General features: G+C 38.6%; 1 protein-coding gene across 1 annotated transcript in view; it reads right to left on the reverse strand.

Annotated features, from left to right (window-relative positions):
* Positions 1 to 21,979, reverse strand: part of LAMA4 (laminin subunit alpha 4) — a 132,040-nt gene that overhangs the window by 96,335 nt on the left and 13,726 nt on the right. The gene's annotated exons all lie outside the window — the stretch shown is intronic.

The raw sequence follows: 21,979 nt of genomic DNA on the forward strand, positions 1-21,979 counted from the left end.
GGTTATTGGCTATGGTATAACAACTTAGAGCTGTGTCTTTTATAGCTTGGCCTTTTGAACATTTTTATCTTTTCAGATCCTAAAATTCTAAAGGACAGATCCTATGTGGGCAGTGTTGCTATATTTCATTTATCCTCACAACTCTGTGAGGAACACATTATTTCCCTTCATTTTAGTGATTAGATCATTAGACCCAGAGGTGGGTTGTGGCAACGTTAAACCACCTTCCAATGCACAGAGATGAATTTTTACCAGTGTTCCAGCTGAGAAACGTGGTGAGATTGTTCCTGGTTCATGCAATTGGTTTATAGATACGTATTTTGTGTTTCTGTCTCAATGATGTATGGTAGAAATGGCCTATAGACCAGGAAGTCTACTCCCCGCCCACCAGACAGATGTACATCTAAAGAATTTCAGGCAGATAAGAATCTAGGTTGTTATCACAAACTTACAAAGCAGGAGATTTCACATCACCACCTCACCCCCACCCCCCGCCCACAACTGACCCATTGCAGTTTGTGCTGTCTAGGCTACCAGGAAATTTTTCATTATATTTGGCGGAAATTCCTCCGACTGCTATGCAAACCCATTTCCTCTTACTTTTTTTTTCTCTGTAAAGAAGGAAAATATCACTAGACACCATTTACAGTATAAAAACACCACCAGTTTGGATCCTAAAATTAAAATATAATATATTCCATTTGGAGAAATTTTAATAGAGGATAATGACATTAGCCCATGAAGAAAAGGCAAAGAAATATCATTTTACTAAGTGAGAGAAAGTAAGGCTGAGAGAGAACAAATTTATAATGTATCATTGAGAGTTTGTGGATGATAGTAAGCTTTTATTTCAGTTTCCACTAGAGACCAAAGAGAGGAAAAGGTGCTAAAATTGCACTGGAAGTATTTAATTTAGACCATCTAATTTCATGTTTTTGACTTTTGTTTCAAAATATAAACACACTGGTTTTCATTGTTATGCAGTATATACAGGGTGTCCCCCCCAAAAAATATACACACTTTGAATAATTATTAATTCCAATGGGGTAAATCTGAAAAGAAACATTAATCAAGTTATCAAAAATGTATGTGAGTACATTTTTGGGGATATGCTATATACTTACATATACACTTTTTCTGAGTTTCCTACATATATATATATATATATATATATATATATATATATATATATATCTTACACATCTTCATTTTATTTAAAAATATATCTTGGTCATGAGACATAAAGTTGATTTGATGATGTTAACTGTTTTTCTTCTTGCAATTCGACATGAAAAGCGTTTTAATTATAAGATAAATGGATAAAAGAAGTGAGGAGATTCCTATTAGTCATCTTAGTAGCTGCCAAAAGAGTGGCTTTTGAGCTCCCTGACCATGTTACAGACATCTGAGCTTCTGAGTCAGTAATTCTGATGATAAAGCCAAAGAATCTGTATTTTTTAATAAGATAAATTTTGTATTAAAATATTATTTTAATTAATTCTTCTCCCCCAGCTTTATTGTAACATGATTGACATGTAACATTCTATAAATTTAAGGTGTACAATGTGTTGATTTGATACATGTACAAACTGCAAAATGATTACCATCACAGCATTAGCTACCATCTCTATCATGTCATGTAATCACCATTTCTTTTTCTTTTGAGAACATTTAAGATGTATTCTCTTAGCAACTTTCAAGTATTATTAACTATCATCACAGTGCTGAACATTAGATACCCAGAACGTGTTAACCTTATAACTGGAAGTTTGTACACTTTGACCAGCTTCTCTCCATTTCCTTCATTCCTGACCCCAGCCTTTGTAAGCACCATTCTGATCTCTGTTCTATGAGTTGCAATGAGTGGGGCAGAGACTGGAGGTGTATTTGCAGCAGAAAAGCACACTGATGGTGGCAAGCAGTCTGGGAGTGATGCCTGGAAACAGTACATGAGATCCACTTGTACCATCAACTACGGTAAGGACCATCAACTCAAGTTTCAGTAAAGCTGTTTTAAATTGATATTACTTCCAGTCTTTTAGGCATTCCTATAGCTCTTTCTTCTGAAGAAGACAAAGAAAATTCAAGCTTTCCCTTAATAAATGCATCATTTTGAATATGACAGTGGCTAATCCCTTATATCCCCAAGGCTCTGGCTAAATCAAGACTCATTTTCTAAAAATAAAATTGTCACAACATAGAAAAAACAAACAAAAAGAAACCCTAAAAAGTGGTAAAATTTGTATTTTAGAATAGTTTTAGTTCACAGAAAATTACAAGGGATCTGTTCTGGGTTTTTTGTTTGTTTGTTTTTATTGTCCCTAGGGGGCATTCTGGAAGAATGTGGGGCACTTCTGGCTTGCCATAGGGAGGGCATGCTGGGCATGGTGCAGTGTATGAGAGTCCCACACAATAAAGCGTTATCTTTCATTCTATGAGATTTGGGAATGTCCAACACAATCTTCCTGTAGGTTAAAAGCCTGTTCCTCTGAACCCACAAGCTAACTTCATTTCTCATGTTAAACACAAAATGTTTTTGCAAGCTTTTAATATGCAGTGCATTTTCCAAGTACACAACTACCATGTAAATCAAGGGAAAATTATTTGGTTCTGCATCATATCTCAATACATAAGTGCTAGAGCATGACTACAGAAGGCAGAGCCCAGCGAATCGTCAGGAATACAACAGCTACAAATGCATGTGGATGCAGGTGTGTTGAACCAGTGATTCCAATGCACCAGAGGTTTTAGTGTGAGTGATGTAAGTTTCTCAACATGGAAACTAACTTGATGACATTCTGACTAAAACAAATGTCCCTCAAGGATTCCAGTGTGTGACCAGATTTGGAAGGACTGCTTCCAAGTATCACTCACAGTGCCTGGTACATGTTCATTGCTCAATGAATGCTTGTGATTTGAATGGTTTGGATCAGGACAGGAAATCTGAGACATATGTGTTGTTGGAAACCAATGGTTTTTACTGCTAATCCACCCACTGCTTGCTGTTTGTGCTGGATTGGGTCTCCAATCTTTCTCAACACAGTCCAGACAGCCAATGCGTAGACTGGATGCGTGCAAGATGAAATCTTTATGTTATGCCAAGTTTAGGAGGAAACTTCACTCTGAGAATCTGTGGTTATCCGTTATTCACTCCCCAGGCCCAGGCCCAGGCCTTGTGTGAAGGATGACTTGGCTCCAGTCTTTTCTACTGTAGGAGATGGGAAGAAAGGGAGGCAGGGATAAGTTTGTGTGAAGCAGTCATTTGGCCTCCTGCCGAGAAGGTGAGGTTGAGTGTGGAAACCTGGCCAACTCCTTTCCTGCTGGGTTTTGTACACCTGAAAGGATTATATTTTCTAATTCATCTATTCAGAGGGGAGGCACCATTTTTAAATTCACATAAAGGCACCACACAGGCTAATGGAAACCCTGGTCATAAGGAGCTTCTGATGCCATTACTAGAGCCCATATACTTGGGTGCCTTGGTCCTTGTGAGGGAGAAAGAAACTTTTCTCTACACATCTAGGTTCTTTTGGTTGGTCTAATAATCCAACAGATATGAGACAGATTAACAAGAGAAAATAACCAAACTTAAGTGCACTCTTACATATGGGAGCCCCACATACACAAGAGAGTCAGAGACCCCACATGAGAGGTTCAGAGACAGAAAGGGAAAATGGAGTGATAATGATATTCTCAGCTAAGGGATGCAGTAAGAGCCTTGGGGCTTAAAAGGGAAGGATGGTCATGTGCAGAATGTTCACTAATTGGACATTTGCCCTGCCCTATAGATAGGTCATAAAAGGTTCTTTCTGGTGATAACTCTTTTTAGGGGCAAAGTTCTTAAATTCTTTAAGGGAAGAGTAAAATTTTGGCATGAGATTGCAGTATCTTGATTGTCTTCAGCTCAAAAGAATTTACATGTCAAAGTATCACATTTTGGGAAGGCCTGTTCTGAACCTCTCTAACCTTCTGCTGTAGAACTTTAGAGTATTCCCTGGAGTGGCAAATTATTAAGTGGTTCTGTTAGCAGTGGCGGGAAAGGCACCAAGTGTTAGACCCATAGGGTCAGACCGGACCTGGGTTCAGCAACCTCAGTACTTGAGTTCTGGCTAGGAAAGAATTCAGAGCCAAGACTCAAAACTGTAAGAGGACATTTCCATTTATTTGGAAAATCTCAGAGATGGAAGAAGTAATTCATAGAAGAAACGGGCTTCAGAAAAAGTTATAGAGGCAAAGGAAGGGCCCCAGGAGCTTGGGACTGAGGAAGGTAAAGGTAGTGTCTGGTGGGGGAGAGGAGCGGGGATAGGGGAAGGGGAAAGGGAAAGTTGCAGGCTTGTTTCTGGAAAGTGTCCTGCCTCTTAAGCAGTGGTTCTCAACCTTGGCTGCACATTAGAATCACCAGGGAATCTTTTTAAATCCTGATTTCTGGGCCTCATTCTGGAGGATGAGCCAAGGGTGAGAACCACTGCTCTTAAGGGTTTTAAGGGTGGAGATTTTAGGGGAGGTCCTAAGGGAAGATCTCATTATAATATTCAGCAGCTTTCCAGGTGTGTCCATTCAGGGTCTAGGTCTCCACTGATTGGTCAGTTCCAGGGCAGGGGGTCATTATATTCAATGCAGCTGATGCTAACATCAGCCTTGGGGTGGCTGGTTTTATTGCTTTTCTGGGCCTGGAGCTGAAATACAACTGAGGCCTAGATGTTATCTCTAGGAAGAAAATGTCAGGGGATCCAAACCACATGACCAATATGCCAGAGGAGTGAGGTCACCCAGGGGGCAAGGTTCCCCCCTTCAATTGTCCTTCACTAGGCACCCAGGGCTGGTGACCTTCTGTACCTGGCCATCATCCTTGCTCTGCTCACCTACCACAGTTCAAGAAAGTTTGAGTATTCTCAAGGAAGAGCTGTTTATTTTATATAAAAAAGTTATTATTTCCCCCCCCCCCCAGAAAGTTCTGTTAACTTTTACTGAATCTCTTATTGAAATTCTATAGGAACTGGTAAAATTGACCTTTGTCATAGTATTTAAAAGGTAGATCTTTTCAAGAATAAAAGAAAACACCTTTTTGTTTTTGTTTTAGTTTTGCTCCTGGTTAACAATCTCTTTGCTAAGTAATTTCAAGACCTGTATTTTTTAGAGGCCTGCAAACAATGAATAGTTTTAGTGTCTATCTGCTTTATTTTGGAATCATCTCCAGAATTTACTAAACAAAGAAAATGTTTACATATATTCATGTATGTGAGCAAGAGAAAAAGTCTTACAATCAGTTTTTAGATGCCACAGTCCAAAGCTGGCTGAAATGGATAAAAAATGTAAAATCTCCCCTTTAAGCCCCAGAAAAAAATCTTAAAAAATAGATACATACTTGAAACATATAAAGTTATTAATATACAAAAACCATTGCATAGGAATATTAACTTTTAAAAAATTATTTCAGCCAAATTGTCATTTGACCAATGAATTACTTTCCACTAAGTCATTTCATAGACCTTTTACAGTTCTCCATTATTGGGCCACTTTATTATTACATCTGATCTTCTGCTCTGACGCTAAGATTGGATTAATCCATAACATTTACTTCTGCTTTTGAAGAATAAGAGTGAAAATTGCCATTTACTTACTTGGTTATGATTAGTGTAATGTCTGGCATGGAGTAAAAATCAATGTCTGTGTAGTTGACTAGTTTGACATTCATAGATTAGAACTAGATGGAATTTTAGGAGTAAATTAGTGTGATAGGTCCTTGTGCCACTTATATTTAAAGAAACTGGGAATAACAATATGTGCTGATATCATTGCAGAGGGCATTATTTCCAGAGGTCCAATATGCAATCATGATGTTAATTATTTCATAAGATATGATTATGATGATGTAAGATTGTTTATTTTTAACAAAGAGAATAACATTTATATAGCTGATTGATCATTTTTGTCCTCATTTGAAGAAGTCCCCTTGGGAACACTAGACTTAAGTCAGTAATACTGTCATTGTATTAAACATTTTTGTATTTTCTCAAAATTCTTAAATTGTGCTCTTTTGAGGTATAGTTCAGTATGTATTCTTTAGGTGTAGCAAACTTGTAAAGTCAGTTGTAGTAATTAAATAAAGTGAGTACCAAACGAAGTAATACCAATTTAGATGGAAAACTTTCACAAAAATCTCTTTGTGTTTTCCAAATATTGTCACAGAGGAGCTAATTAACTGGCCACAAGCCACTACTTTTGCATAGACACTAAATTTCTGAGAGCTTCAGAATTTCTGTTAAAAAGCCTAGTTGACTAAATAAAATGCTCTAGTAAATTCTCTAGAACTCTAAGATCCTCAATCACTCATTAAAAGAGACTAGCTAATAACTGACAAAGGCAAAAAATGATGGGATTTAGGAGGTCTGAGGGTGTGGGACACATTTTGAGATCTCCGAGTAGGTACTTATGTCCCAGAGAATCACACCCTAATCTTTAGCTTCAACAAACAACAATGAATTGATTAAAATAAAATTCCATTATAAAGAGCATATGTATAGTCTCAGTGCCTATTCTAATAGGATCTGACCTATAATTGAAACAGATATTTGCATTGTGTCTTCAACCAAGGATCTACAAACATTTTACAAATGTTGACTCATCTCGCTTTCTGAATTAGACTTCTAGAATTTTTATTCATAACCTTTTGCTTAATTCACTGAGGCTCAATGGGAAAGCATTAAAAAATAAAACCTCTCCGAATTCATTCAAATGTGTCAAAGTTATTGCTACCTTCAAATTAGCATTTTTCAAATGTAACAGCACACATTCAATTATCTTTCATTTTTAAGCTTAGGTTTTTGTGTGTATATGATGAATCCATTTTCTCTTGTTTCCAGGAAACAATGATTTTAGCTCTAGTTTTAGTGAAATCCATTTTTTGCTTTATTAAATGAGTCAGCATAAAATTTAGTCACCTTATTATTAAATATTATGTGCAGTTGGGAGCTAAAACTTTATGCCTTTATTCAGAGTCCATGGGTCCTGCACACTGCTGATGTCCATATGCTTAAACGCTGGGCAGATTTAAGAATCAGGTAGTATTCTGGAATCCTCCAGTAAGGTCCAATAGCTCAATTTAATTTACTACAAATATAAATTTATCCTCTGCTGGAGAGGAGTTACTTCTAAGAACATATGCATTTATTACATGGGTAGGCATCTCACAGGCCATTTTTTTCTGTGACTATAAAAATAAAAGATAAAGTGTCTGGGATGGAAAGCAGTTCTGAATTAAGCTATTGATAACTTAGGTTCTAAATTTTTTCATGTAGGGCTTAACAAGCCCTGGTTGTTCATATACAAAGCAGTTCTCAAAGTGCCAACATAAGTTAAATGTATTATGCAACATGCTCCAGTTTGCAAGAAGTTGGCTTCTTGACTGAATTTACTTGACTATGGAGAGAATTACCCATGTATTCTCCCTTGAGTCTCTTTAAGCTCTTGTTTGCGCAATAGAAATTCCCCACATTTCAATAGGCGAAGTTACATTTTTGATTTTGACAGTGATTTCACCATAGCTTGATTAGGAAAGTGGTTTCAGCATTCCTCAGAGGTTTATCCAGTTCAAAGGTTTTTCTTCTTAAGATTGGCATAGTAAACTAGGGCATCAGCTACACACGACCTATGGGGCCAGTTTCTCCTAGTTGGTTCTTGGAGCTTCCTTTGTGCTTATCGCTTGGGATTCCTGTCAGCCACGTGTTTGGCCAGCTCGCAGAACACTCCAGCTCTCAATGTAATCACCAAATGAAATAGAGGCAGTGATTCAGGTCCTGAGGAATTCTGAGGAGTACAGAGCTGTTAAGCCAGGTCCCTTAATTTTGAAAAGTGGAGAGATATTTATCGCGGCATTTATGTTGTATTTATGTGAACGCTCCTCAGCACTTTTCATGGGCCTCATGCATATCCTCTCAGGCATGAAAACCAGTGCTCCTCTCAAAGATCTCAAATAACTGCCCTCAAACCCTGCATTTGATCAAATGCTTATTTGGACAATAGCTACCAACAGAGGCAGCCTGTGATGAAGTACTTAGCAGGCTTGCTAATAAATAGCTCTCTTTAGTTATATAACTAAAAGGGTCGAACAAGAAAGTTTAGAACTTTAGAGCCCCCCAAACCATATAGACTTTTGTTGTAAAATGTTGGATTTGGGATGATTATGTTCAGGAATTCTGATGAAAATATTTAAAACTTTCTCCTTGAAGAATTACTTAAAACACTTAAGTTGTGTGTTTATAGTAGCGATAGCCACTTATATAACATAATGGGGCTTTGGTGGTGCCCTTTTTCCTGAAAAAAAAATCTGCTAACGTCTGGCTTTCTGCTCTGGGTCCTCCTCACACTGCCTCATGTCACTGGCTTGTTCTTTTCACCCCTCGCTTTCCAAACTGTGGTTACACAACACAGCCTCTGCCAGACTTTTTTTTATATCTGAAAACTGGCTCAGTTTTATTTAATTTACTAGTGCAAATGCCCTGGACACATTTCCAAGAAAGGAAGAGATGGGGACCACAAGGGCTAGCTGTCATAATGGGTAGAGAGAAATGATTTCAGAGCTACAGACATTTAATCGATTATGATACGACTCCTATGACTCCTTAACCACTTAGAGCAGGAATCAATGTTGTGAGATGACAGACATCTCTGGCATCTTCGTCTGGGTTTCTACGAATAATAACAGCAAATATTTATTGACAGACACCAGGCACTGCGCTGAGAGCTTTTTATAGACATTCCAATTCGATCATGACCATTTAATGGGGGAGGAAGGGAAGACTGTTCCTTTTCCTTTGTTGTCCCTTTTGATGTTTTCCAAGATAACCTCCTTGTTCTTTTTTTCTCTCTACACATTTTGTGTGCACACTTTGTAACGTCAACCTCTCCACACTCTGGGGGCTCCCAAATCTCTCTACAAATCTCTGATCTTGCTCTTTTATGCCACACTCTTGTTTCCAGTGCCTGTTAGACAAGCCCGTCTCCAGTTCTATAGGCAACTGGAATTGCCTGCTTCCCACACCGACCTTATTGTATTCTCTCCCCACTCCATTTTCTCCTTGTGTTATATCTCAGTTAGTGATAAAGATTATAGAACATAAAAGGAAAAAGTAATCAGTTAATACTTTTAAATTACATTAATGTATTTTGTACTAATGTCGTTTTGGGAAATGCTTCCAAAAGAGTGAACCCTGCAAGGATCGGAGAATAGTTTGCACATAGAATGACAAAATTTAAGTACTCAAGTTCTGTGTCTTCCTTTTCACAATCATGGTGCTATCATTGTTTATTTCAAATCTGTGGTTTTCAAATGGTAGGGTATTTAGTTAGAAATAACCTTACACAATTCTAAACTGTTACAAATTTACTCTTTAAATTCATACCTATACCTGTGTTGGGGTGGACTGTAGGACTGGAAGTTCACTGAGCTAATTTCTGACTAGAATACAATGTTTATTAAAGGTTAAGTAATCAGAATGTGCTAATGTGCAGCTTCCATATTTGTTATATTACTAATACTCAATGGTAACCACAGCGACTGCTTAGAACTTAGACAACAAAAGATTTTTCAGAGAGGAGAATTTTGTCACTGACATTGTTTAGAATTGCTGGCGCGTGGTGGTAATAAAAAGCAGACTGAGGTTTAGTAAGTTTTATTATTGTTTTTAAATTCTCTATATACAATGTGTTCCTTATTGTCTGCACCTAGGTTAGACTGTTGTCAGTTTATACTCTACCTCTGAGATACTTACCAAGACAATTCTCCTTATCCCAATCCCATGGTTTAATTCAGGATAATGATGTATCACTTCTGATTATTATAATTGCTTCCACTCTACTCTCTTAATTACCAGACTTTCTTCCTTCCAGTCTAATCTTTATTACCAAAATTTAAAAAAATACACATCGGTCATACTACTTTTCTGCTTCAAACCTCCCACTGGCTCTTCATGCATTGATTACATGAGTACATAAAATTCCTTTGCATGACATACAAGTTTCCTCTTTTATAATGCAACCCCAACCTGTCTTTTTAGGGTCAACCTCTACTCCCTCTGCCCTAATTAAACCATCTACCTTCTCCCCCCTGCCCTACCCAAATATACCATTATCTTTCCCACCTTCACTTTGCACACACTTTCATAAAGACTTACAGTGTTTTTCTCCCCTCCAACACTATGAATCCTTTCCTTGGTCTCAGACTCATTTGCACATCCTCTGCACTCACATGGCACTTTGCACATACTTTATTAGAGCACATGGAACATGCTATTACAATTTTTAATTCACACTCGCGCGTCTCTGAAATCACTGTGAACAACTTGGGAACAGGGAGAGTGTTTTATTCATCTTTGTATCCTCATCACTTATCAGAGTGATTAGCAAATAGCACGTAGATACTGAAAATATTCAAACCATGTAAAAACTTTGGCAATTTGGCAAATATCACAAGTGAAGATCTCCAATAATGAATGAATCTTTTAAATATAATATTGAGGATAAAAGCCAGCTGCAGAATAGAAACAATACAATACTGTATTTACATTGCATTCAAAAACATGTAAAATAATACTATTCCATACACATATGTAAAGAAAAATTATAAAGAAAAAAATGGGAATCTAAGAAATCAGGCCATTTAAGGGTAAAAGAGGGGAATGAAATTAAAAGAAGGGTATATGGGCTTCCATTATATTGGCAATATTTTATTCCTTAAGTTACATGGAGGGGATAAAATGCTTATGAAAGAAGGAAAGAAAAAAATGAAGGGAGAAAATAGAAAAGGAAAACAAAAGATCCCACTTAGGTTGGCTGGATATTGGCTTCCCATGTCTAGACCCGGTGAGGTCTCTAAAACACCATCTCTAGGAAGTGACTAATGTGGTCTTGACAATAGATTCAGACGCTTGTGCATAATTTCCCTAACTTCCTTGTTATTCGCTTATGTATCATTACCATTACACACAGTTAAAAAAAATAAGCAAGGGAACATTCCTTTCTTAATTTGTTCTTCCTTTGTTTTTCATCTTGCAGCAAGCAGCGATCTCACCCCCTGTGGAAGCCTTCCACATGTCTGCATCTGATTCATTGAGCAGGTATCAGGCTACCTGTGCAGCCTGGAGGACTCTGGGGCACTTATTCTGGTTGCAGCTTACTAATTGAAAGCAGGGGTAAAAGATTCTCAGAGTAGTGCACACTACTCCAATTTTTCCGATGTCTGAGAAGCAAAAATGTTAGAATCCAAGTAAGAAGGTTTACAGGCTAGATTTCTGTTGTAAGAGGGGGTTGGGGGTCCAAACTCAGAGAGCCCTGTCTCCTCAGGGATTGAGACAGGTAATGATGGGAGCCCCAAGCATCCCTGGTTAGATTGGCAGAACATGGCAGAGTGACCCACAAGCTCCGGTTAAAGGTTGCCCTCTCCAGCCCTTCTGCAGCTGCAAACGGGGAACAGGGAAAGATTGTGCAATGATTCAAACCAAATGAGGCTGAACTGTGGAATTTAAGATTTTTGTTCTCATAATTTGCTAAATATTTCGCCATTATCCCCTTACTTGAAAGTAAAATAATTTGTGAACTGAAACAGCTAGTTGCAACAGACGCTTTTGGAAAAGGTTCCCTCACCAGAAAGGAAATGATAAAAGCCATGGATTTGTCATTGACCTAGTCAATTAGTTAGTCATGGGCCAGCAGGAAGAGAATTCACTATAGATGGCTCAAATGAAGATAGAGAACAAATGGATGGTTTGCAGAAGTGTGGGCAGGTTAAAGCAGCAAGGAACGGAGAGGCTCCTGGGGCCCAAGAAGCAAAGACATTTGTTACACTGATCCAGGGAGAGGCTAGGGCTGGGGAGGAGAGGCCACCAGAGGAGCTGCAGTCTTGAGGAGGTTATAGCTTTTGCCCAAGAGCCAGAGCTGAGGCAGAGAGGGAATAGGGAAGAACTGTCCACCTCTCTCTTCTCCGTTCTGGCTGAACACAGGAGCCTGAGTGCTGCAGTCCATTGAGGTTGGCCTCTGGAGACAGAGCAAGGCAGGCAGAGCTAGAATCTATGGGGAATGAATGGGGTAGGTGCAGAATAACCAACACACACCCTCATTCCCGGGGGTGTGGCAGGAGTACTCAAGTAACAGTAGGAGATAACAGCTGCCAGCTCTTTATCTGGGGACTATTCAAATGGCCCAGTAGATGTGTGAAATGACAGCTGATTGACTTTCTCAGACAGTCCTAGGCTAAGGGCTCTTTCAAATAAGTTGTTTTCACCAAATCTCTGATGGTTCATTAAAAATGTTAATATACCAATTAGGATGGTTTTAAACCTTGAAACAGAAGCAAAATCAGTGTTTGCTGGAAACTGGTTAAAGGTGATACCAGACATTCCTGTGGTTTTGTGGATTGAGCTAGAACTGGGCCAAAAGTTTAAGATTATTCACATCCTGCTGCTTTTTAATCACACCTCCCCCGTGGCTCCACTCCTCGCTGTCTTTGTTGGTGGGGAGCAGTGCAGCTCCTTCCTGGTTTTTGCCTCCCTTAGAGAGCCCTGTTCTTCAGCCTTCCTCAGGCATAAGGCTCTGACACAGGCAAAACCATAACCACATCCATTACAGCGGTTCTCAACCTGTGGGTTGCGACCCCTTTGGCGGTTGAACGACCCTTTCACAGGGGTCGCCTAAGACTATCCTGCATATCAGATATTTACATTACGATTCATAACAGTAGCAACATTACAGTTATGAAGTAGCAACGAAAATAATTTTATGGTTGGGTCACAACATGAGGAACTGTATTTAAAGGGCCAGAAGGTTGAGAACCACTGCACTAGTTCCTCCAACATCCTCATCTGAACTTTACTTTTCATTTAAATTCAATCAACTCTTGGGTGATAACTATTCTTTGTTGAAGTGAAAAGGTATTTTTAGCTGTAATTAGTCCAAACATTAATTTGGTGGTGACAACAGTATTTTAAGTGGTTTCAATAGGGGTCATTGTCAAGACAAAACATGAATATATACCATATACGTATACACACACACACACACACACACACACACACACACACACATATATATGTATATATAAGCTTTTTACAAGACATGTTTTTGGAATAGCTTGTAAGGGACTGAAAAGAGATAAAAATAGAATTCTATCCATCTTAGAATTGAAATTGCAGGCTCTAAAGATGGATTGCACTTCACATATTTGGACTCTTTTTATCATAATTTATAATAAGTTTTAAAAAGGTGACATACTTCCCCTGTTCAGTTGACAGAACATATTTTCAGGGAATCTAAATAGATAACGGTTTGTATCCAAAGGCGGGATCATTTTCAAATAATCAATTTTGATAGGTCTCTCAATATAAGGTGATAAATTACTTGTTAAAGCAAGGAAATTAAGAGCATTTCATAGGCAGGGGGAAAATTGCCTTTTAAACCTATTCTTTTTCTTATTCTAACAGCTTACAACCCCCCGCCCCAATAACACATACATGTATGTAATTTTTTAAAAAAAATTTGCAACCCAAATTGTCAGAATATGATGAAAACCTACTCTTTGGCATTTTAAGAAAGGCACACGTGTATCTATGTTCAAATCCCCATTTGCTAACTATGCATCTGGCAGCCACTCAATAAATATTTGTGGAGTGAATGAATCAATCTCTCCTCCAAGTCTGCTTGCCTTTAGGATCACCCCAGCTTCTAGACCTCACTGATTTATCTCCCATGTGCACTTATGGGATACACTACAATCTACAATCTGCATTGGCCATAATTCCCTAGACTTTCATCCCTTGGAGAGAACTGGAGCAGTGGGAAATGAGATCATCTGGATGCCTGTTCCAGCTTCAACACTGCGTGACCCTGCCCAGACCATTTAACTCTGGGTCTCAATTTCCCCTTCTGAAAAATAGTAGTGATCAGTATATTAACTCCTAGAGTAGTTGTGAGGATCAACTAATGTGCATTTATTTATTTATTTTAAAATATTTTCTTATTGATTTCAGAGAGGAAGGGAGAGGGGGAGACAGAAGCAACAATGATGAGAGAGAATCATTGATTGGTTGCTCTCTGGGCATATGCCTTTGACCAGAATCGAACCCGAGACTCTTCAGTCTGCAGGCCAACGCTCTATCCACTGAGCCAAACTGGCTATGGCTCAACTAATGTGCATTTAAAGTCCAATAGAAGGGCATGGAAGAGCTTCAGTAGCTGTTAGTTTCTTCCCTTCCCTTTGGATGTGCCTGTGCAGTTATTCGTTTTAACTGCAACACTTTCTTTCTTTGTGGCACACAGCTTCACTATGACCCCTGAGATTACTGGTTAATTGTCTTTCTTCCTCAGAAGACTCACACCAAAAGAACAGAAACGAAATTTGTCTGATTTGTCACTATATCCTCAGTGCCTTGCATAGCAGGTGCTTAATGAATATGTATTGAATGTATCTTGGCATCACAGAATCATAGGATTCTAGAGCTGGCCAGGATCTTAGTGGTTACCTCATCTAACCTCTCGTTTTAAATATTGGAAAAGTGAGACCGAGAGAAGTAAGAGACTTACCAAAAGTCATCTGCATAGAGCAGGTTAATGCCACCCTTAGTGCTCCTTCCACTAAACCACACATTTTGATGATGGTGAAGAAGAACATAATATTGAGAATTGTAGGGTTGTGCTGTAGCTCATACGTGTTCTGGGCTGCAAACAGGCACACTGTTTGCTTCTGTCTTTCCCATCATATCTGGGATAAAGATAAACTCTGCTCGTGGTTATCAGATTTATCAAGAATCTAATTAAAACTTTCATTAGTGCCATCACCATCATCAAAAGGTCTTACTACCTCTGGTGGTGTGCAAATCTGCTCTATGCGCTGCCTTATCTCCCAGCCATGGGGGTAAGGAAATGGTAGTGGGGTGGGGTGAAGAGTGGAGGTGGATTAAGGGAGAGGGAACACTTTTAAGCCTTGCTCAGGTTTGCTCTGTGTGTCTCATTCAAGATAGGCAACATTGCCCCTCAGCCCTCAGTAATTGGTTTGGCATATGGCCATTATTTTTAATTTAAATATAATAATTTATAGCTGGTGTTTCAATTTTTAACAGTTTCTATGTAGGGGAGATAGAAATGGACTGCAAAGCAAGGAATGTAGATTACTCATTAGAGAAGGTGACCCTTGTTAGGAGCTGGTTGTATGACATGCAGCTGTGTTCCTGACACCTCCTTTGTTCTGCGAGGGATCTGACAGTGAGTCTTGGGAAAGGATGCTCCGTTGTGTAATATTCATCAGCATGTGTGCAGGTGTTTCCCTTATGAATCAGAAGCAGATGTCTGGTTAGGCAGAATGTATGACAGCTTGATATATGTCTGATCCCACCTAACGAGAAAACTAAGACCCATAAACGATACTAATAAAATACCATCACTACAATTTTGACTAAGCCATGAAACTAACACTTTCACCCTTCAACACTGAGGGAGGCTAGATCCTACGGAGGGTTGGTGATGGGTCCAAAACAGGATTGTGTGTTGACCCTCCATGCTACCATGGATGTATTTTATGAGACAAATTTTGAGGCAAATAACAATGAGACTCTACTCCAAGTGTTTTCATTTGTAAAATGCAAGCAGTAGAATTCATTAACAATATTTTGCATCCTTACTATGTGTTAAACACCTAAAAGCCTCAGAAGAATGAATCTTCAGACCAAGATCAGCATATTTGAATGGTAGTCTGTTCAGGGGCTCTGTTGACAGGGCCATTTTCAAATAGTTCATAAATATATCAAACAGCACTGCTTACAGAAAGCAAAGTAATTGAGTTACTATCCTGAACATTTAGCTCCTTAATTTGGGGAACTAATTTTAAAAAAAGCTTCTCCAAGAAGTGGTAAATCTATACTAACAAAATTTTAACTACAATATCATGAACTATTCATAAGCTACTTTATTCTTTTTAGAAAATGAATGATATCCAAGGTTGGCACAGAATTTCCATTCTTTCCTTGTTATTTGGAATTATTACCTGTGATTTTTCTCCCTAACTTCCTTCCCCTAAGATTTCATTTTGTGATTCTGATAAAATACTACCTAATTTGCATATTTATTTCATTCAGTTTTACATTTATGAATGGCATAAATAATCTGCACATTTCTTTTTAGTGAAAATTCTGGAGGATAGTTTCAGAATCATTTCACAATCTGATATGATCTGTTTGTAGCTTTAAAATTTCCCTCCAAATACTGTTGTGATTCAGATAGTTATTCTGCTATAGAGTGTTTATAAAAGTGAAGCTAAAGTACACACACTAAAGTGAAAAGAAAATTACTGCAAAGGAGATGGCAATACCTCAAGTGCTACAAGTCTATTCTATTCACTGCCTTTTTAATGACAATAAAATACTACACATTTATGAAAGGAAATGGATGGGGAAGGCTGAGACTGTTTGATTTAAAGTCATTCTGTTATCTGTCATTTGAGGGGGGAAAATTGTGCTGATTTTAAAACAATACTCTAGTTACAGATGTTTCCAGACCCCTTCCCTGATCCAAGGAAACAAAATACCATTCAGCAACAAGCCCAGATTTAGAGATGGGGCTTGTTCCAATATAAACATTTCTTAGTTAGACCTTCTCCATGAAAGTGCAGTCAATTTTTCCATATACAGTGGGAAAGACAACACTTTTAGCTTAAAAGGCATTCTCGCCTGCAGAGCAGAGCTCCTGGACTGGGTAGCTTAGGACACCATGGTTCTCTGTTGAGGTCAAGCCAAATACTGATTTGCTCATCAGGATTATATGGCAGAGTTATGTCTTGGGTGTATACACGCTACAAACAGAATACTTGGCACTATTTTGGCTTCCAGTATTTGGTTTGGTCACGCATTCATTCTATCTCTCTGTTTCATGTACCACTGTTTACCTGAGGCTTGGTTTAGGGTGTGGCACAAAGCAGGCATTCAACAAATAACTGAGGAATGCATAAATTATTTGTTAGAGCACCTATGACACTGAAGGCACCTGGCCAGCCAATTTGGGCAATCAGAATATGAATAATGGACACTGCTAGCCCCCAGGAGCTTAGTGGGAGCATTTAAGATACACATATAATACGAGATAGAAAGTTCTAAGGATCATAATATGAGAGGCACAGAGAAATGCTGAGAGAGCGAGCAAGGACAAGTTACTTTTAACATGAGGGGGTGGTGGTGAAGAATGGTCTGTGGAGGAGGTAGCATATGTGCAGGATTTTCTGGAAGGAGGAAAGCTGAAGCTGAAAGTCTGAAAAGCACAGGGAATTTTTTAGTCACTCCTAAGGTATGTTCTTTCTGTTGTTGAATTGCATCCTTCCGTCTTGGTAATCTCCTTCAATAAAGGCACCAGATGGCCTTTCTTTTTGGGATCTTCTTTGGGAGGATTAGTTTAATATCAGCAATTGAACTTGTGTGACATTTTCAGCAACCTTCTGGCTTACAGTATACTACTCATGAGGAGATACCGCTCTCTTGCTGTACTTTATAGAAAACACTGAAGGCATGCCCCAACCCCGGAAATAACTGCTAGGTATGCCTAGAAGCCTCATTTGTTCTTTGTGGTCACCAGCCCTTATGAGTGACTGTCACATAGCTTACAAGTTAGGAATTTTGGAATCAATAATAACTTCCAAGTTATAATTTATGCATAGGGAGAATGCCATCCAACTATAAAAAGACAGTATTTTTATTCTATCCTCTTTTATTCTGCTATCTAATATATGTTGTCCAAAGTGAGAAGGTCAAAAGAATGGTGGTGGAAATCCTTAGTTTTGCGGCTCTCTGAGTAGCTACAAGATTGATTTAATTGACTTAGCACCTACCAAGAATTAAAGGAAGAACCTGGTGCTTGGTTTTCAATATTCTACTGTCAATAGCCCAGTTACTGAACAGCTAAAATAGAGCAAAAAACTGTCCTTACTCAAAGCTTTCACTACTATTTTTTTCCCTTTTTTGGAAATTTGTAGATTTCTTAGGCGATTTGAACTAAGCTCATAAGAAATTCATACTGACTCATGACTTCGAAGAGAAAGCACGTTTTCTAGATGAACATGAGCTTATGTTAGTAGATTAAAAAAAAGAGAGATTGTAATAAAAGGAAAAGCAAAACAGTTTAGATAATCTGAGATGAAGATATAATGTCTTAAAACTTAAAAAAGGATCCAACACTTTTTAGTTTTTAAAATAACTGAATGGAAGAGCAGGCAAAAAATATGCTCTAAAAAAAATCAACAAAATGCTTATTTCCAGTGAACATTTTGGTATATTGCAGGTCCAAAAACACAGGTCATGGGAACAATGTACTTCATTTGCCAAAATAATCACAAATACTCTTTGAGAGTAGAAAGAGCCCAGCCCTTTAATAAAACCCAGAAATTTTAAGCACCTTACAAAGAGTATTCTTCTTCCCTGATAGAGATTATTACTCTGATTTATTAAGCTATTTATATCATTTTATATACAGTACTAGAGGCCCGGTGCACGAAATTTGTGAACAGGAGGGGGCAGTCCTCTCAGCCCGGCCTGCACCCTCTCACAATCCAGGACCACTGGCTACTAACCACTCACCTGTCTGCCTGCCTGATCACCCCTAGCCAATGCCTGCCTGCCTGATCACCCCTAACCGCCTCTGCCTCGGCCCCCAACGCCGAGACTTCATCCAGAATGACGTCTGGAAGGTCGTTTGGCTGTCCGGTCTAATTAGCATATTTTGCTTTTATCAATATAGATTACTCTCACCATACTGAGGATCCTCCTCACATCAGAGACTAGGGGAGAGATCAAGGGATGAGGGTGCCTGCTATTTTGAAAATAAATCATTGAGGGGGCAGCAGGTTAGAGGTGTCCTGCCTTTCAAAGACCTTCTTATTTTGCTGACCATATGGGGGCTGCCCTAACCCCCTAAAATCCTCCTTATTTCCTCTCCTCTATTTATTCATGGGACAGTCCCTGGATTTTACCAACTATAGTTTTGCTGGGAGTTGGGAGATTTTCTTTGAGAAGCAGGTATTATATTATGTAGTTCCTTGTGTTAGAAGAGTCAGGTGACTTGGGCTTCAAAATCAGCAGTGAAAAAGCTCCACAAATAAAATGCACAAATAAAATGGAGCTGTTGTAAAGTTGGTTGGGAAGGTTTCATTGGGATTTGACTGCCAGAGTAGGCCACTTTGGTGCTATCACATATTTCACCTTCCTCCTTAATTTTTCAGGTTGCAATTTCTTTGCTACATGATAAGAAAGTTTCTGGAAGTCATAGGGAAACCTGAAAGGTGACTGTGTGTAGAGGGAATAACAGACATGATGTGATTGGGAAATTTTTAAAATTATTTCTTCATATTGTTTTAAAACAAAAACATCATTGTTCATTCTTGAAATAGTGCTTTTTTTCTTTCTTCCTTTTAAGATCCAGGATGTGTTGTTTATTTTTACATGACCGACAGAAAACTTTAGCCGGAAATTCTGAAGTCTTATTGCACTTGAAAGCTTTCTAAGTATACGTGCTGAGAGCATAGTTTAAGGGGTCAATAGCCATATGGAGCCAAAGCAAAAATCCTTGAAATAAAAGGCATGAGTGATGTGATCATGACTTAATTTCAAAATTGGGGTAAACATAATGACTAAAAGGCCAAGAAAACTTGAAATATTTTAGTAGTAAAATTACTTAGGACTCAGGCATGCATGGTGACATACTACGTAACAAGAAGGTGAACATGGATATGCTCTTGTTTGATTCAGGTGTTCCTCACCCCTATTACTTATTCTGTATCCATGCTCTGATGCAGAAAGGCAAGAGGGCTGCTCTAAGAGCCAGGAAATGTGGTTCTGGTTCCAGTTCTAAAAACCTGGAGTTAGTGCCTAAACTTCTGGCTCTGGTTTTCTCCTCTTTCAACAGCATCAGTGGCACAATGATTTCTGGGCTCTTCCCATACTAACACTCAAGAAATCTATAAAACTTCTTTCTGCCTCAATAAGGTACATGCTATGAGACTTCAGGCAAATGATTTAATAGCTCTAAGTTCCCATAAATTAGATTAATAACCACCCGGTTTGTTAGATGGTTGAAATAAAGGTGGAAATATGTAGACATTTAACTTGTAATGGGAGCTTTATAAGTAGTAACATTCTTTTATTTTAAGGGATTTGCATTTTTAAAAATATATATTTTTATTGATTTCAGAGAGGAAGAGAGAGGGAGAGAGAGATAGAAACATCAATGATCAGAGAGAATCATTGATTGGCTGCCTCCTGCAAGCCCTCCACTGAGGATCAAGCCAGCAACCCAGGAATGTGCCCTTACTGGGAATTGAACTGTGACCTCCTGGTTCCTAGGTTGATGCTCAACCATTGAGCCATACTGGCAAGGTTCACATTATTTTTCAACTGAGTTAGTAGTTATTGCAAATTCCAACACTTAGCAGTTTGGGATAACATTGGTGCAACATCAATAGCTAATTTTTAAATGCTAAATGCTTCAAGCTATAGGTTGAGACATAAAGGAAGCTTTCCTAATCAATCAAAAGATCAGTTCTCCCTCGGTGTTCTGCACGTACGTCATAAAGCAAATAAAACAAGCTGCAGCTTGCCTCATGACACTGAAACGCTTAGGGTGCTACTTTTTTATTCAAATGAAAAAGTAAAGATAAAATACAGTTTTTAATAATAATTTTCTCTCTTTTAATAGACATAGTGGAAGTACTCATAGTGGAAGCATTTTGGCTTTTGGAGGTAAAGGATCATAGAGAGGTGTAATCCTGTGTTGAGTGAGGAAGAGAGAAAGATTAGGAACAATCTTTTTAAACTCAGGGTGTGGGGAATAAACTGTGGTTTAGCTTCTAGGATAAGATGATGTTCATGGTGATGGATTAATTGGTTCAGAAAAATAAGAACCAAGTAAATATCCAACCACTCCTTATGAGGTCCAACATATACCAGTTGTCTTGTCTACTCGCTACCACCCTGTCCTTTCTCTAAAATTCCTTTGTTATTTTGATCAGCACTCCCAGGTAATAACTGAGACAAAAATGGAATTTCCTAATTTCCTAGGAAAGGGCCAAAAATATCCTCAGACAAGGAACAGGAAGCATAAAAATATCTCTCAGGAGAGCACCAATTGTTTAGAGATTGTTAGCTCCTGTTTGGAGCTGCTGCAGAGGAGCTCAGAGCAGCAGCAGCTCTGGTTATCAGCACCATGTCCTGGCCCTGAGGCTGTGTCTGTACTGTTGGGAAAGTGCCTTGGAGGCACTGATTTGAATAAGATTTTGGGTAACATTTTGGATATTTCATGATTGGGAGCTCCCAGCATAATGGTTTTCAAAAATATTAGAACAGAGAAATCTTCTACCCCACACCCTAGTGAAATCTCATGTGGAATTCATCTCTAAAAGAAATTTTGAAAGATGCTCTTATAGAAGAAAGCAGAGCCCTAACTTCTTGGTGCTCAGCCTCCCTCACCCCAAGTTATACCTGAGGCATTTCAATAAAACCCTAGCTTGGAAGCCACTGATTTAGTAGGTCTTATATTAAAATTTCTCTGAAGAGATTCCCCATGATGTAATACACTTCTACAAACACCTTGACTTCATCATCTTTGCTCTCCAAATATATGGCAAGTCATCTTGATAAATCTCTGCAATGACTCCAGTATCTGTGTTTTCCTTTCCAGACCATGGCCACCACCCAAATCGAGGCCATTCTCTCTCTCCTGGACAACTACCAATACACAGCATAGGTTACCCTGATGCCAGGCTCTCTGCTGCCTATTGCCCAAGCCATCCAACAGCCTGTTTCCAGATTAATGTTGATGAAGCACAATTCTCACTGAATTTCTTTTCTGCTCTGGAATCTTCAATGGCTCCCTCTTGTCCAGTCCCAGTAACTGGGAGTTTATGCCTTTCTAGAAGAAATCCTTTGTCTTTTGTCTTTACTAATCCAGTCTGCTCAGCTTA

Source organism: Myotis lucifugus, unplaced genomic scaffold (assembly GCF_000147115.1).
Source record: "Myotis lucifugus unplaced genomic scaffold, Myoluc2.0 scaffold_11, whole genome shotgun sequence".
Classification (NCBI taxonomy): domain Eukaryota; kingdom Metazoa; phylum Chordata; class Mammalia; order Chiroptera; family Vespertilionidae; genus Myotis; species Myotis lucifugus.